Here is an 18,363-nt window from a genome sequence, read left to right as displayed (position 1 = left end):
CTCCTGCGGGAGGAAACTCTTGGTAGCTTGCCAGGTTCTCCAAGAGGAAGAACTAGGCTATAAGATGCTTCAGGAAGCTTGGTTTTATAGTCTCTGGATGTTGGCCATTGATAGGATTATGAAACTCTGGGGGCAGTTTCTGGGTGTGACTGCCTATTTACTGGAAAAATGGGGGATCTGAGCAGAAGGGGCCCAGTCCCAATCTGAGCAGCCTTGGAGATCTCAGCCCCAGGTCCCACACACCTGGGTTCCTCTGTCAGTTTCTTAATGCATGAGGCTCATCCAAATGTGTGGAGAGTGGCCTTGAGCATGGCTGTGGCTGGGTTCTGGAGGTCTTCGGCTGCTGGGGCTCTGCTTGGGGCAGGGAGGGAAACTCAACCCACCTTCTCTGATGGGCCCTGGTGAAGATAGACAGGCGTGGGAGCAAGAGACTTTGCTGGTGGCAATGTACAGATAATTTTGATCCTGATTCAAATTTAATTTTAAAATTAATTAGAGATTTGATCATCTGAATTCTGACTAGAGTTAGAGGAAGCATTTTTTCTCTTATGACTAAATGTGATCTATAGATTTTATGTATGCAGTTTTACACTTACAAACAAAAATACAACAGGTAAACTGCAGGCATGATTGACTTAAAAACACTGTTTGGAATAGAAAAATATCAGTGAGGATATAAAGAAGCCAGCACTTTCAAGATTTGCCATGTGTTTCATCCTTTCCATAATAAAAATCACGCATTTCCTTTTTCTAAATCCCTCAATGGTTCTTTCCCAATTTGAATTAAATCCCAGAGTTGCTGCTAGCCCTACCAAGTACCTTTGACTCTTTTTGCAAAATGTAATTCAGCTTTTAACAATTTCCCTTCTTTCTTTCAACAGGATCTTCTAGCTTTCTAGCTCTGAAAGATGCCACACTCATTCCCAACTCTTGGAACCACTCTTCCATTTCAAAGCTTCAAAACAAGATTTCACATTTCAGAATTTATGGGTCTCCTGTAAATTTACCATGGTCAACCCCCTCCCCTCACTACAGAGTGAAGCATACTTACGTCAATTTACCTATGAACATACTAATCAACCTACACTTCTGCTCTTTGTTTTTCTTCATGGGATGGACACTACAAAGAAACGAATAGCTGTGTGCGGCCTGTTGCCCTCTAACACAGGAACTCCACCTCGGAAACAAGTCCACTGATCGGCTTATTTATTATGCAGCTTGATTCCAGGATCTCATAAATGACATGAAAATAAAAAGTCTACATTAAACAGGGAATTTTGCAACAGAGCATGTAATGTGAAAAGTGAATGTCAAGGTAGCAAAAACAAACCAAAACAGAAGCAAAACTACTAGATGCTTCTTTTATTTCCTACTCAAGGCAAAGACCAGAAATGTGAAAATTAAATCATATAATACAAATATGTAAGTGATATAATCACTGTATCACTGTGGTCCCATTATTTGTCGATTCAGTTGAGCAGGCACCAGTAACATCTCTATGCTGGTGGGATACTCTTGGTAGCTTGTGGGGCTCTCCGAGAGGTATGTATATATCTGTTATTGTATTTCGGATATAAATATGTCACGGGGAGCTTGCCAAGCTCTTGTGTGCAGGCTATAGACTCTTGGTAGCTTGTCAGGTTCTCCAAGAGGGAGAACTAGGCTGTTAGCTTCCAGGAGCTTGGTTTTATAGTCTCTGGATGTTGGCTGTTGATTGGATTACACAGCGCCGAGGGTAGTTTCTGTGTGTGACCGCCTAGCTACTGGAAAATGGGGGATCTGGGTGGAAGGGCCCACTTCCTACCCGAGCAGCCTTGGAGATCTCGGCCCTGGGTCCTGCGTACCTGGGTTCCTCTACCGGCTTCTTCATGCATGAGGCTCATCTGAATGTGTGGAGAGTGGCCTTGAGCATGGCTGTGGCTGTGATATAATATTATTAAATAATATATTAGTAAATAATTATTTACATATTATTTTTAATCAAAGCTGTACTTTTTCTATAGAAAAGAAAACTAACATTAAATCATACCAGCATCTGATATATAACTAGTATTCAAAATGATACAGTAATGCCCATTAAAATTCTTATTTAATGTTTTTCTCAATCAAGGATCCAATCTTATGTCAGTTTTAAGAATAGTTGTTATTTATTTTATATCAGAAACTGAAGAAATATTCAAAAGTCAGATATAAAAACTGCCATATATGCTTATAGAGGAATTTTTTCCATTGGCTAACAGAAGTAGTTTGCAATAAAATGTATATTGACAAAAATAGATTAGAAAATATTAGTTAGCTAAGGATTCATGAGTTCTTACTAATGAAGACAGCATTACATTTGTTAAATAGTGAAGTGAGTTAATAATTAAAGTAAAATCATTAAAACTTGATGGGGCTTTTTCTAATAGATAACTGTCTACTATTAAATGTAGAAGAAATGAGAAAAAAAAAACAACTTACCACAAAAATAGAAATGTTAACTTAAGTGAAAATTGCTAAATGATGCTTAAATTCTTGAACAAAGCCTATTGTAGAATGGCATTCTAACCCTCACATCATTAATATTAAATATTAATATATAGTATTAATATGTAATAGTAAGATTAGATTTTAATACAAAAAGAGTAAATAGAAAATGGTAAATAGGAAAATCTTGTGGAATACCTGTACCAAATGATTATAATCCACCCAGCCTGCTCCACGGACATGAGCACCCCGCACTTCCCTCCCCTCCGGACTGCCGGCCAAGTGGCCGGCCCGCCGACCCCAGCCCATTGACCGCTGCCAGGTTGTGGGAAAGGGGCGTGGCCTAATGTCATGGGCGTGGCCTAAGAAAAGTGGGCGTGGCCTCATTACTGGCGGCCGCAGATAGTTTCCTCAACATCCTATCCAAGACTAACATCCTAGCTATTCGCAAGCAGTAGGACAATAAAACACAAGACTTCACATAAGAATTGAAGGAAACATCTCAGTAGGAGACCAGGTTCTACAACCAGCAAATAAAAAGCCTACCACTGTTAACTGAGCCTATCCACAATCCTTTTTCGCAAAAAAAGGAAACAGGGGTAATCATCTTCAAGGGTCCACTTTCATACCACAACAACAACATGAAGAAACAGCGAAAATCCCCAGTGCAAGTATAGGACGACCAAAGGAGTCCGGAAACCTCAATGGGCGTTTCCTACAAACTTGACCTCTCAGATAAAGAATTCAGAGTTGAAATCCTCAACATGTTCAATGAACTCAATGCAAAGATGGACAACTTCAAGGATGACCTGGCAGAAACAATACAACAGACAGCCGACAAAATACGGGAAGAAATGAGAGCAGAAATACAAAACCTTCAAAAAAAAATGAAGGATTCGGGACATGAAATCAAAAACTCTCAGGCTGCCCTCAACAATAGGATGACTGCAGACAGAATCAGTATGCTTGAGGATGAGCTGCAAGAGGCCTACAGGCAACAACAAACCATGGCAAGAGACCTCAAAATAGCTCTAGCCAGAATCAGAGTCCTAGGGGATGATTTCAAGAGGAACAACATTAGAATCATCAGACTACCAGAACCACAGGGAACCAAAAACAACGAAAAAGACACAGTCAAACAAATCACTGCGGAAAACTTCCCACAGCTGGACAATGCCAGCATTCAGATTTAAGACACCCGAAGAGTACCAGCTAAAAGAGATCCTAATAGAAAAACCCCAAGACATATCATAGTTACAATGATGGACATCATTCAGAGAGACACAATACTGCAAGCAGCAAGGTCCAAGAAGGAAATTGCACAGAAAGAAGCACCCCTTAGACTCACAGCAGATCTATCAGAGGAAACCCTCCAAGCTCGAAGGCAATGGTGGGATATAGTAAAAAAAAACTCAATGAAATCAATGCTTCACCAAGAATACTTTATCCGGCTAAACTCTCATTCAAACTAGAAGGAATCATACACTACTTTAGGGATAAACAACAGCTCAGGAACTTCATAGACTCAAAACCAAACCTAAAAGAAGGATTAAAGGGGCTATTGTAAGACAAGAACAACCCATACAAGCACAACAAACCCTTGCACAAAGATGGCACAAAATCCCATAATACTAATCTCCCTTAATATCAATGGTCTGAATTCACCAATTAAGAGACACAGACTGGCAAAATGGATTCAAAGACTGAACCCAACATTCTGCTGCCTCCCAGAAACACATCTGAATAGCCAGAACAAACACAGACTCAAAGTCAAAGGATGGAAAACAATCCTGTAAGCAAACAACTCCCTCAAGAAAGCTGGGGTGGCGTTACTAGTATCAGACAACATAGACTTTAGGTTGGAAAAGATTAGAAGGGATAGTGAAGGCCACTTTTTATTAATCACGGGACATGTACATCAAGAAGAAATCACAATCCTAAATGTCTATGCACCCAATGAGGGACCAGCTAAATACATACAACAGCTGCTAAGAGACCTTAAGAAGGATATCTGGAGCAACACAATAGTAGTTGGAGACTTCAACACCGCATGTCTCCTCTGGACAGATCAAGAAGATTAAAACTCACCAAGGAAATACTGGCTTTGAAGGAAGAAATAGAAGAGAGAGGGCTAATAGATCTATACAGGGCTTTATATCCCCCAAAAAAGGAATATGCATTCTTTTCCAGTGCACATGGAACATTTTCCAGAATAGACCATGCGCTAGGCCACACAGCATACCTCAGCAGAATAAAAAAGATAGACATTGTACCAGCTATCTTTTCAGACCATGATGCACTGAAGATAAAACTTAATCGTGGACAGATGCAGAAAACCAAATCAAACACCTGGAAATTAAATAGCTCGATATTGAACAATGAGTGGGTCAGGAAGGAAATCAAGGAAGAAATCAAAAGGTACCTAGAAACAAATGAGAATGAAGACACGAGCTACCAGAACCTGTGGGACGCAGCTAAAGCCATATTAAGGGGAAAATTTATAGCTCTGCAAGCATATCTCAGAAAGGAAGAAAGGGCCCACATAAATAACTTGACTTCACAGCTCAAGACCTTAGAAAAGAACCAACAAAAGGAGCCCAAACCAGGCAGAAGGAAAGAGATAATAAAACTTAGAGCAGAAATTAACGACATGGAAACCCAAAAGACAATCTGAAAGATCAATGAAACCGAGAGCTGGTTCTTCGAGAAAATAAACAAGATTGATAAACCACTAGCAAGACTCACAAAGAAAGAGAGAGATAGCACCCTTATAAGCCGAATCAGAAATGAAAAGGGGGACATCACAACAGAAGACAATGAAATTTAAAAGATCATCAGAGAAAATCTCTATGCCATGAAACAAGAGAACCTAGAAGAAATGGATAAATTCCTCGACTCCTATAATCTCCCAAGGCTGAACCAAGAAGACCTGGAGTACCTGAATAGTCCAATTAACATCAAGGAAATTGAAATGGTAATCAAAAGTCTTCCCAAAAACAAAAGCCCAGGTCCAGACGGATTCACTACCGAGTTCTTCCAAACATTTAAAGAGGACCTTTTACCAGTCCTTCTCAAGCTTTTCCAGGAAATTGAAGAAACAGAAACCCTTCCAAACAGTTTCTATGAGGCTCATATCTCCCTAATACTAAAGCAAACAAAGACACCACAAAAAAAAAAGAAAACTACAGGCCAATATCCCTGATGAACACAGATGCAAAGATCCTCAACAAAATATTAGCAAATAGAATTCAACAACTCATCAAAAAGATCATACACCACGACCAAGTGGGATTCATCCCGTGGATGCAAGGATGGTTTAACATCCGGAAATTAATCAACATAATCCATCATATAGACAAAGGAAAAGATAAAAATCATATAATCATATCAATAGATGCAGAGAAAGCATTTGACAAGATACAGCATCCGTTTATGATGAAAACACTCGCAAAAATGGGTATAGAAGGGACCTTCCTCAATATAGTCAAAGCCATTTATCACAAGCCTATGGCAAGCATTGTCCTCAATGGGGAAAAACTAAGACTCTTCCCTCTGAGAACAGGGACAAGACAAGGATGCCCACTCTCTCCACTTCTGTTCAATATAGTACTGGAAATACTTGCAATAGCGATTAGGCAAGAAAAAGATATTAAGGGCATTCAGGTAGGAAAGGAAGAAATCAAGCTCTCACTATTCGCAGATGATATGATACTATACCTAGAGAACCCAAAAACCTCTACCAAGAAACTCCTAGAAACAATAAAGTCGTTTAGTAAAGTTGCAGGCTATAGAATCAATACCCAAAAGTCCATGGCTTTCCTATATGCAAATAATGAGAGAGAAGAAAGTGACCTAAGAAAAGAAATCCCGTTCACAATTGCGCCTCAAAAAATCAAGTACCTTGGAATCAGCTTAACAAAGGAGGTAAAGTACTTGTATAATGAAAATTATAAAACACTACTTCAGGAAATAAAAGAGGACATGAGGAAATGGAAAGACATCCCCTGCTCATGGATTGGAAGAATTAATATTGTCAAAATGGCAATTCTCCCCAAAGCATTGTACAAATTCAATGTGATCCCTATAAGAATACCCTTGACATTCTTCAAAGAAATGGAGCAAGCGCTCCTGAAATTCATATGGAACAATAAGCCCCCACGAATAGCTAAAGCAATCCTTGGGAAAAAGAAAATGGGAGGAATCAACCTCCAGAACTTCCAGCTCTACTACAAAGTGGTAGTCATTAAAACAGCATGGTATTGGAACAAAGGCAGAGCTGTAGACCAATGGAATAGGGTTGAATACTCTGACATACACCCCCAAATATATGATCATCTAATCTTTGATAACGGAGAAAGAAATGTGAAGTGGAGCAAGGAAAGCATGTTCAACAAATTGTGCTGGCAAAACTGGACGGCTACATGCAAAAAAAAATGGGCTTAGACCTCCATCTATCACCATGTACAAAAATCAGATCAAAATGGATTAAAGACCTCAACATCAGACTAGAATCCCTAAGGTACATTGAAGATAAGGTCGGCAAAACCCTCCACGACATTGAAGCCAAAGGTATCTTCAAAGCTGACATGCCACTGGCCAAGCAAGTGAAAACAAAGATAAATAAATGGGACTATCTCAAACTAAGAAGCTTCTGCAACTCAAAAGAAACATTGACCAAAATACAAAGACAATCTACAGAATGGGAAAGGATATTTATGTAGTACCCATTCGATAAAGGGTTGATAACAAGGATATACAATGCAGAGGCTGAACTCCACAAGAAGAAAACTGCCAACCCAATCAAAAAATGGGGTGATGAAATGAACAGAAACTTTTCCAAAGAAGAAATCCGAATGGCTCAGAGGCACATGAGAAAATGTTCAACATCACTAATTGTCAGGGAGATGCAGATCAAAACAACAATGAGATATCATCTCACACCACAGAGACTGGCCCACATACCCCCGAAAAAAAAAGCAACTTGTGTTGGCATGGATATGGGGAGAAAGGGACTCTCCTTCACTGCTGGTTTGAATGCTGTCTGGTTCAGCCCTTTTGGAAAACAATATGGACGATTCTAAAAAAATTAAAAATTGAGCTCCCATTTGACCCAGCAATACCACTCCTGGGAATATATCCCAGAGAGGCACAAAGGTATAGTAGAGATGACATCTGCATTTCCATGTTCATCGCCGCTCTGTTTACAATAGCCACAATATGGAAAAAACCCGAGTACCCGAAAACAGATGATTGGCTAAAGAAACTCTGGTATATTTACACAATGGAATACTACGTAGCCGTCAGGAAACATGAAGTCATGAAATTTGTATATAAGTGGATCAACATGGAGAGGGTCATGATGAGTGGAATGAGTCAGAAAGAGACAGACATAGAAAGATCGCACTCATATGTGGAATATAAAGTAGCTGAGAGGTACAAGCTTACAATGTGCGATTCCTGGCAGACATTTCTCTGGACTTAGTTACTAAAATACAGAAATCCAAAACTATGCTGCTGCTAGTGCAGCCTCCTGACCTCATATCTCTTCATTCTCAGCAATGGAAAACAAATTACCAAATGCTTTCTTTTCAGCAGATCGACTTTAGGGGGGAGAAACTCCAAGTCAATAATAGTGAATTTTTTTGTTTAAATATTGAATGTAATCAAAGTAAAGTGAAAGTAAAGTGAAATTTACCAGTTACACATGCGGGGTGGGGGGCTGGGGAGGTGGGGGCAAGGGGGGAGGTATATCGTGATTCTTGGTGGTGGAATATGTGCACTGGTGAAGGGATGGGTGTTTGAACATTGTATAACTGAGACTTTAACCAGAAAGCTTTGTAACTTTCCACATGGTGAATCAATAAAAGAATTAAAAATGTTAAAAAAATGATTATAATCCCAATAATGACAGCCCCTGATATGGTGAAGGGAAGGACACAAAATCAGTTTAATAGGTTTAGAATAGAACTAAAACTTATTTGGTAACTGATATTTGTGTGAGTCCAGAAGTTTGTCAAATATAGAAAAACTGGTTGACTTAATTTAGGAAGATCATTTTGAGTTGAGGGCATGTATATGTTGATTCACAAAAGATATTCACCCCATACCCATCTGATAAGGGGTTGATATCAAGGATATACAAAGTTGAACTCTACAAGAAGAAAACACTCAACCCCATTATAAAATGGGGCAATGAAATGAACAGAAACTTTCTCATGCATGAAATCTGAATGGCTAAAAGACACATGAAAAAATGCTCCTCATCGCTAATCATCAGTGAGATGTAGATCAAAACAACAATGAGATACCACCTCACACCACTGAGACTGGCCCACATGCAAAAGAACAAAAGTGACCAGTGTTGGCATGGATGTGGAGAGAAAGAGACTCTGCTTCATTGCTGGTGGGAATGCCGACTGGTTCAGCCCTTTTGGAAAATAGTATGGACACTTCTCAAAAAATTAGAAATTGAGCTCCCATTTGACCCAGCAATACCACTTCTGGGAATATACCCTGGAGATGCAAAAAAATATAGCAGAAATGACATCTGCACTTGCATGTTCATTGCAGCTGTGTTTACAATAGCCAGAATCTGGAAAAAATCTGAGTTCCCGAGAACAGATGACTGGTTAAGGAAACTTGTTACATCTCCACAATGGAATACTATGTAACTGTTAGAAAGGATAAAATAATGAAATTTGTATATAAGTGGATCAACATGGGGAGCATCATGTTAAGTGAAATGAGTCAGAAAGAGAGGGATAAATATAGAAATATTTCACTCATTTGTGGAATATAAAGTAACATAATGGGAGACTAACACCCAAGAATAGTAGAAATAAGCACCATGAGGTTTGCTCCACAGCTTGGAAGCTGGACTCACATGCTGAGGGAAAAGGCAGCTCAGATAGAGAAGGGAACACCAAGTATGGAATGCTTGGAGGGCCCACTAGGGATGGGAGATGTGTGTTGAAAGTAGACTATAGACTGAACATAATGGCCGTTCAATACCTCTATTGCAAATCACAACACCCATAAGGAGAGAGATAGAGCAAAAGGGAATGCCCAGCCACGGAGGCAGGGTGGGGTGAGGGGATGGGGTGTGGGTGGTGGGAGGGATGTCAGGGTCATTGGTGGTGGAGAATGGGTGCTGGTGAAGGGATACGTATTCCATCATTGTATGGCTGAAACATAATCACGAAAGTTTGTAAGTCTGTAACTTACAAAATGAAATATTGTAATTCATTAAATAAATTCATTAAAATTCGTTTAAAAAATCATTGTATCACTGTATCACTGTCACCCCTTTTTTCGTAGATTTACTCGAGAGGGCACCATTAATGTCTCTATTACACTCAGCCCTGAGATTTTAGCAGCTTCCCTTTACTTGTCTTTCCCAATGATTGGAGGCTCTTTCAGGGTCGAGGGAATGAGAACTATCGTTACTGTTTTGGGGATATCAAATATGCCACGGGTAGCTTGCCAGGCTCTGCTGTGAGGGCGGGATACTCTCAGTAGCTTGCTGGGCTCTCTGAAAGGTATTTATATATCTTTTATGGTACTTGAGAATGAATACGCCACAGGGTGCTTGCCAGGTGCTATCGTGCAGGAAATAGACTCTCAGTGTCTTGTCAGGTTCTTCAAGAGGGAGAACTAGGCTATTAGATGTTGTGCGGCTGCTAAAAAATTTTTTTAATGATGAAAAAATTAAAATAAATAAAACTTCTGTCTTGTTAAATATCTGGCTCTCACACTGAATGATTTAGGTATTTATGAATATTAAAATGTTCTCATCAGGAAATAAATGCAGGTGTGAATCAGAGTTTTAATTTCTTTTCATTGTTATGTTTTTAAGAATCTTAGGTATATAATGAAGTTAGTAGGTTAAGTGATGGTTGGAATTATTTTCCTTCGACTCTACATTATCAAGATTTGTGATTTTGTGTCATAAACACTGGATGAATAATAGGATGCATACCGATGTGCACAATCATATTCAGTTTATTTGTACATTAACTTCTATAAAGACTCAGCAAAATGAAATAATACAGCAGGCAAATCATATCAATTTGCTTTTAAAGCACATGACTTATCAACAATAACTGCATAATATTTGTCATAGGACAATGACTTCAGAATATCCTTATCAAACATCTTAAATTTTAGCTTTTCTTTTAAAAGACTTTTTTGTCTCTACTTTTTTCTTAATTGAAAACAAAATTTAAGAAAACAAAACACGTTTTCTTATTTCAAAGCCCCCTTGGTACTCAAAAACAGAAGGAATTTTTTTTATGGTTAAAAGACCATACAATCCTATGAAAAACAAGGTTTATGATGGCCTTCAGCAACAGTGCTAAGCGTGGCGCCTCTATAATTTTATTTGATCCAAAAAAACAGCTTAAGTTATATAACGGACATTCCCTTCAAACTTCCTTTCTTTGTAGGCTTTTGCATGTATTATTTTATAACAGCCAGTGTCGGCTTTTGTGATGCAATGCTGCCAAAAATACTCTTTGATGAATGTTAATAAATTTAAATGACTAATATTATCCTGTAGTTTTTAAGGTTGGGGGTGGTAAAGAACAAAAGCCAAGTCTGAAGAAATTATAGTCTACATTTGACATTGAAAACTGGGCCAAATGCTCATAGCTTCAAAAGATGGAACCTGTCCAGTCAGAATACCTCCTTTCCCCTGTCCATGTTAATCAATGTGACCCTTCTACATAAAAGTCTTAATAGTGCATACCAGCAAATAAAGGATTGTACATTAAAACACCATAATCTACAGTTAACGGACACAGACACAGAAAATTTAGTGAAACTCCACGAGATTTTGTAATGTATAATAGAGTTAGATTTCTTACAAATGAAACTGGTAACACAAGGTATGTTTTTCTTTTTTTCTTTTTCCTTTGGTTTTTGGGGCACACTCTGGAGCTCAGGATTTACTCTTGGCCCTATGCTCAGACATCACTTCTGGGGATTTTGAGGGCTGCATATGTAGCCTCAGATCAAACACTAGTTAGCCACATGCAACGCAAGCAACCCATTCACTGCTCTGCTGCTCAGACCTCAGCACATGATCTGAATTTTCAGATTTTCCAGCAGTAGGACTCAACCAAAGTGCTTCTCTTGACTAGGAGAGTGCACTTCTCCTACTATTCATCAACTAATAAACATTATCAAGAAGGGATTAAAAATTACGAAGTAAAAAAGTCACAAGCAAAAACCCAGTAACATTGTGGGTTTCTTCTGTGATTGGCATATATAATCTCAAGGAAAAAAAAAGACTGTTATTTTCTCCTGTTTAGTATAAATTGCTTTTCATTTAATTTTTAAGAATTTTCATTTTAATTTTTGGAACTGATGGTCCCTTATCAAAATATGAATATGTGAATAAAAGTTAACTCATAGAGTTAGTTAGTTGTAACTTCAGAAAAATGGGACCCAGACAAATCATAGCATCTTTATATAAATTACAACTCTATCAGGCACAGATCTAATTCTCCAAAGACGTAACACTTTATAATTCTTGTATTTTATTCCAACTCACACCTAAAATGTTTGTTATGACAATGATACATTGATACACAAATTTCCTGATTGGTCTTCTTTTTGTTGATCTTAACATCTTTCTTCTAACCAGACACTGTCGATAGTAGTTAAAATGTCTAGTATTGGAAATTTCTATCACTGTTTCTAATTTTAATTTTTTCAATCTAAATTATATTTACTCATATGCCAAGTATCATATGCATGACTACCTAATAAGACACATTTGATGTGGTCAGAGTTCTTAAGTTTATAATCACTTTTATTTATAGTTATAATTAATAATTGTTTGAATGCCTGTGCATCTCTTGCCCACTCTTCTGTGAAATACCTATTTATAGCTTTTATTTTTAAGTTGGATACTTGTCATCTTTGTATTGATTCATAGTTCTTTTTTATGTTTCAAAGTCTTAACTATTTTGTCATATGTTTACAGGTAGTATATACTTTACTGCATGTGATTTCACTTTGTTCATTGGAGTTGAATAGAAATTCATAAGAATGTTATTTTTATTACATTTTTCTTTTGATTATTGTATGCTTAGATGTTTTTAAGAATTTATTTTTCCTCAAGTACTGTTTTAAAAACTTTTCATATATATCATACTTAAAAAAATGTTTCATTAGAATATTAATAATCAGCTCTCACAAGGCACTTGACTTACCTCCAGCTAACCAGAGTTGGATTCCTGGCATTCATATTGTCCCCCGAGCCTACAGTAGTAAACCCTGAGTTGTGCCGTGTGTGTCCCCCCGCAAAAAAAAAGGATTACCTGTCAGTCTATTAATACATGTCAGTTCACGGATAATTTAAAATTTTGCTATATTGACATCCTCTGTACATTAAGTCAATCTTTCAACTTACCTGTTTTATGGTGCCTTTCAGTGCATGTTATAAAAATTATAAAGGTTTTAGTATACAACTTTTATTAGGCTTATTGCAAATATTCTCAATTGCAGTTCTTTTTATTTTTCTTACATTTCTCTTAGTCGCAGAATAGACACTCCATAGGTTTCTCAGTATTTATCTTGTAGTCTAGGGGTAATGCATTTATCTTGCATGCATCTGACATGGGTTCAATCTCTGACACTCCATATAGACACCCAAGCACTGGCATGAATAATCTCTCAACATAGAACACAGAGAAAGCCATGGGAACTGTTGGATGTGGCCCCAACCAAAGACAAAAATAAAATTAAAGAAATTTATTAAGTTTCTGTGAATGACAAAGATATTCATGATTGAGTTTCAGGAATACAATGCCACAACACCAATTGCCCCACCAGTGTCCATTTCACTCTACCTATTATCTTTAGACCATGTATAATTTTTATTTCTAATAATTCTAAAAGTGTTATTAAAAGTGCTATTTTATTTAACTTCCTAATGATTTCTCTAATTTTATTTGATTTTTGTGCTAATTTACTGAGTACATACTCATGTAAACATGATGTTTTGTATTTTATTTTAAAGAATAATAAAATATTCTTTTTCCTAAAGACTAGTACAGACTCTCATATTTTTGGTCATATTAATAAATTGCTTTATTAAGAGTTTTAATAATATTGTTTAATATTATAAGATAATATCTTTCTAATTTATCATAATCCTTACCAAACTTTTCTCCAGAAATATTTTTTATCTCTCTCTATTTATTTATTTATTAATTTAATTAAATTTATTTTTTATTGAATCACCATGTGGAAAGTTACAAAGCTTTCAGGTTTAAGTCCCAGTTATACAATGTTCGAACACCCATCCCTTCACCAGTGCACATATTCCACCACCAAGAATCACAGTATACTTCCCCCCACCCCCCATCTCCCCAGCCCCTGACCCTGCCTGTGTAACTGATAAATTTTACTTTTCTTTCACTTTACTTTGATTACATTCAATATTTCAACAAAAAAAACCTCACTATTATAATTTGGAGTTTCTCCCCCCTAAAGTCGAACCTGCTAAAAAGGAAGCATTTGATCATTTGTTTTCCATTGCTGAGAATGAAGAGATATGAGGTCAGGAGGCCGAACTAGCAGCCACAAGGTTTTGGATTTCTGAATTTTAGTATTTTATTAACTAAGTCCAGAGAAATATCTACCAGAAATTGCATCATTGAAAGCTTGTACCTCTCAGCTACTTTATATTCCACATATGAGTGCAATCTTTCTATGTCTGTCTCTTTCTTTCTGACTCATTTCACTCAGCATGATGCTTTCCATGTTGATCCACTTATAGGCAAATTTCATGACTTCATGTTTCCTGACGGCTACATAGTATTCCATTGTGTAGATGTACCAAAGTTTCTTTAACCAGTCATCAGTTTTTGGGCACTCTGTTTTTTTCCATATTGTGGCTTTAGTAAACAGTGCTGCAATGAACATGGAAATGCAGATGTCATCTCTACTATACCTTTTTGCCTCTCTGGGATATATTCCCAGGAGTGTATTGCTGGGTCAAATGGAAGCTCAATTTCTAATTTTTTGAGAATTGTCCATATTGTTTTCCAAAATGTCTGAACCAGTTGGCATTCCCACCAGCAGTGAAGGAGAGTCCCTTTCTCCCCACATCCATGCCAACACTGGTTGCTTTTGTTATTTGGGATGTGGGCCATCTCTGTGTTGTGAGATGATATCTCATTGTTGTTTAGATCTGCATCTCCCTGATGATTAGTGATGTTGAACATTTTCTCATGTGCCTTTCAGCCATTCAAATTTCTTCCTTGGGAAAAGTTTCTGTTCATTTCATCACCTCATTTTTTGATCGGGTTGGCCATTTTCTTCTTGTGGAGTTCAACCAGTGCATTGTATATCCTTGACATAAACCCTTTATCGGATTGGTACTGCATAAATATCCTTTCCCATTCGGTATTTATATTTTGGTCATTGTTTTTGTATTTGTATTTTGGTCATTATTTCTACTGAGGTGCAGAAGCTTCTTAATTTCAGATAGTCCCATTTATTTATTTCTGTTTGCTCTTGCTTGGCCAGTGGCGTGTCAACTTTGAAGATACCATTGGCTTCAATGTTGTGGAGAGTTTTGCAGACCTTATTTTCAATGTACCTTAGGCATTCTGGTCTCATGTTGAGATCTTTAATCCATTTTGATATGACTTTTGTACATAGTGATAGGTGGATGTCTAAGCCCATTTTTTAGCATGTAGCTGTCCAGTTTTGCAATCACAGTTTGTAAAACATGCTTTCCTTGCACCACTTTACATTTCTTGCTCCGTTATCAAAGATTAGATGATCGTATATTTGGGGGTGTGTGTCAGAGTATTCAAACCTGTTCCATTGGTCTGCAGCTCTGCCTTTGTTCCAGTACCATGCTGTTTTAATGACTACCACTTTGTAGTAGAGTTGGAAGTTGGGGAGGTTGATTCCTCCCATTTTCTTTTCCCCAAGAATTGCTTTAGCTATTCGTGGGGCCTTATTGTTCCATATGAATTTCAGGAGCGCTTGCTCCATTTCTTTGAAGAATGTCATGGGTATCCCTATAGGGATCGCATTGAATTTGTACAATGCTTTGGGGAGTATTGCCATTTTGACAATATTAATTCTTCAAATCCATGAACAGGGGATATCTTTCCATTTCCTCGTGTCCTCTTTTACTTCCTGAAGTAGCGTTTTGTAGTTTTCATTATACAAGTCCTTTACCTTTTTAGTTAAGCTGATTCCGATGTACTTGATTTTTTGAAGCACAATTGTAAACGGGATTGCTTTTATCATGTCGCTTTCTTCTCTCTCATTATTTGCATATAGGGAAGCCATGGACTTATCTCGTCCTTGTTCTTACAGGGAAGGCTCTTAATTTTTCCCCATTGAGGATGATGCTTGCCGTAGGCTTGTGATAAACGGCTTTGACTATATTGAGGAAGTCCCTTTCTATACCCATTTTGGTGAGAGTTTTCATCATAAGTGGGTGCTGGATCTTGTCAAATGCTTTCTCTGCATCTATTGATATGATTATTTGATTTTTATCTTTTCTTTTGTTGATATGATGGATTATGTTGATTGATTTATGAATGTTAAACCATCCTTGCATTCCAGGGATGAATCCGGCTTGATCGTGATGGATGATCTTTTTGATGAGTTGTTAGATTCTATTTGCTAATATTTTGTTGAGGATCTTTGCATCCATGTTCATCAGGGATATTGGCCTATAGTTTTCCTTTTTCACAGTGTATTTGTTTTTGGTATTAAGCAGATATGTGCCTCATAGAAACTGTTTGAGCTGTGAAGTCAAGTTATTTATGTGGGCCCTTTCTTCCTTCCTGAGATATGCTTGCAGAGCTATAAATTTCCGCCTTAATACGGCGTTAGCTGCATCCCACAGGTTCTGGTAGCTCGTGTCTTCATTCTCATTTGTTTCCAGGTACCTTTTGATTTCCTCATTGATTTCCTTCCTGACCCATTCATTGTTCAACATTGAGTTGTTTAATTTCCAGTTGTATGATTTGTTGCTCTGTGTCTGTGCATGATTAACTTCTATCTTCAGTGCATCATGGTCTGAAAAGATAACTGGTACAATGTCTATCTTGTTGATTCTGTTGAGGTATGTTGTGTGGCCCAGAACATGGTCTATTCTGAAAACGTTCCACGTGCACTGGAAAAGAATGTTTATTCCTTTTTGGGGGGATATAAAGCCCTGTATAAGTATATTAGCCCTCTCTCTTCTATTTCTTCCTTCAAAGCCAGTATTTCCTTGGTGAGTTTTAATCTTCTTGATCTGTCCAGAGGAGACATGCGGTGTTGAAGTCTCCAACTACTATTGTGTTGCTCCAGATATCCTTCTTAAGGTCTCTTAGCAGCTGTTGTATGTATTTAGCTGGTCCCTCATTGGGTGCATAGACATTTAGGATTGTGATTTCTTCTTGATGTACATGTCCCGTGATTAATAAAAAGTGGCCTTCACTATCCCTTCTAATCTTTTCCAACCTAAAGTCTATGTTGTCTGATACTAGTAACGCCACCCCAGCGTTTTTGAGGGTGTTGTTTGCTTGCAGGATTGTTTTCCATCCTTTGACTTTGAGTCTGTGTTTGTTCTGGCTATTCAGATATGTTTCTTGCAGGCAGCTGAATGTTGGGTTCAGTCTTTGAATCCATTTTGCCAGTCTGTGTCTCTAAATTGGAGAATTAAGACCATTGACATTGAGAGAGATTTTTGTCATGGGGTTTTGTGCCATCTTTTTGTAAGGGTTTGTTGTTCTTGTAGGGTTTTTTCTTGTCTTACAGTAGCCCCTTTAGTCCTTCTTTTAGGTTTGTTTAGAGTCTATGTAGTTCCTGAGTTGTTGTTTATCTGCAAAATAGTGTATCGTTCCTTCAAGTTTGAATGAGAGTTTGGCCGGATAAAGTATGATATGTCTTGGAGTTTTTCTGTTAGGGTCTCTTTTAGCTGGCACCCTTCTGGCTCCTTGAATCTGGATGTCTGTATTCTCTAGCTCTGGGAACTTTTCAGCAATGATTTTTTTGACTGTGGCTTTTTCATTGGGGTTGGTTCCCTGGCCTTCTGGTACTCTGATGATTCTAATGTTGTTCCTCTTGAAGTCATCCCCTAGGACTTTGATTCTCCCTAGAGCTATTTTGAGGTCTCTCCCCATTGATTGTTGTTGCCTGTAGGTTGCCTGCAGCTCATCTTCAAGCTCACTGATTCTGTCTTCTGCTGTAGTCATTCTATTGTTGAGGGCACCCACTGAGTTTTTTAATTCATCTACTGAATCCTGTATTTATGACATTTCCTTTTGTAGGTTTTGTATTTCTGCTCTCATTTCTTCTCGTAATTTGTCGGCTGTCTGTTGTCTCATTTCTGTCAGGTCATCTTTAACTTGTCAATCTTTCTATTGAGTTCATTGAAGAGCTTCAGGATTTCACCTCTGAATTCTTTTTCGGAGAGCTCAAGTTTGTAGGAAACGTCTGTTGAGGCATCTGGACTCCTTTCATTGTCCTCTCCTTGTGGAGGGGATTTACGCTGTTTCTTCATATTGTTGTGGTGGTATTGAAAAGGGACCCGCAAGAGGGAGGGAACCAGTGTGGTGGCACTGGATGGTGGTGTGGGGCTAGGTGGGTGATGCTCAGGCCCTCTAGAAATATTTTAAGTAAATTCACACTATGTATTTTCTAATGATAATTTAAAACAGCAGTGTATATTCACAGCAATTTTTTTCTAAATTGGTTTTCTCATAGGATCATTGTTTGAATTTAAAGTTAAGATTACACTGACTTAATAAAATAAATGTCAAGTGATTTATCCCATTTATTGCATAGATTTTAAATTCGAACTTATGATGATTTTAAAATTGAACTTATGAAATTATCTAGAATTGTTTATAAAAGCATCTAAACTGTAGA

Source organism: Sorex araneus, chromosome 1 (assembly GCF_027595985.1).
Source record: "Sorex araneus isolate mSorAra2 chromosome 1, mSorAra2.pri, whole genome shotgun sequence".
In the NCBI taxonomy this organism is placed as follows: Eukaryota; Metazoa; Chordata; class Mammalia; order Eulipotyphla; family Soricidae; genus Sorex; species Sorex araneus.
This window is presented reverse-complemented; position numbering follows the sequence as displayed.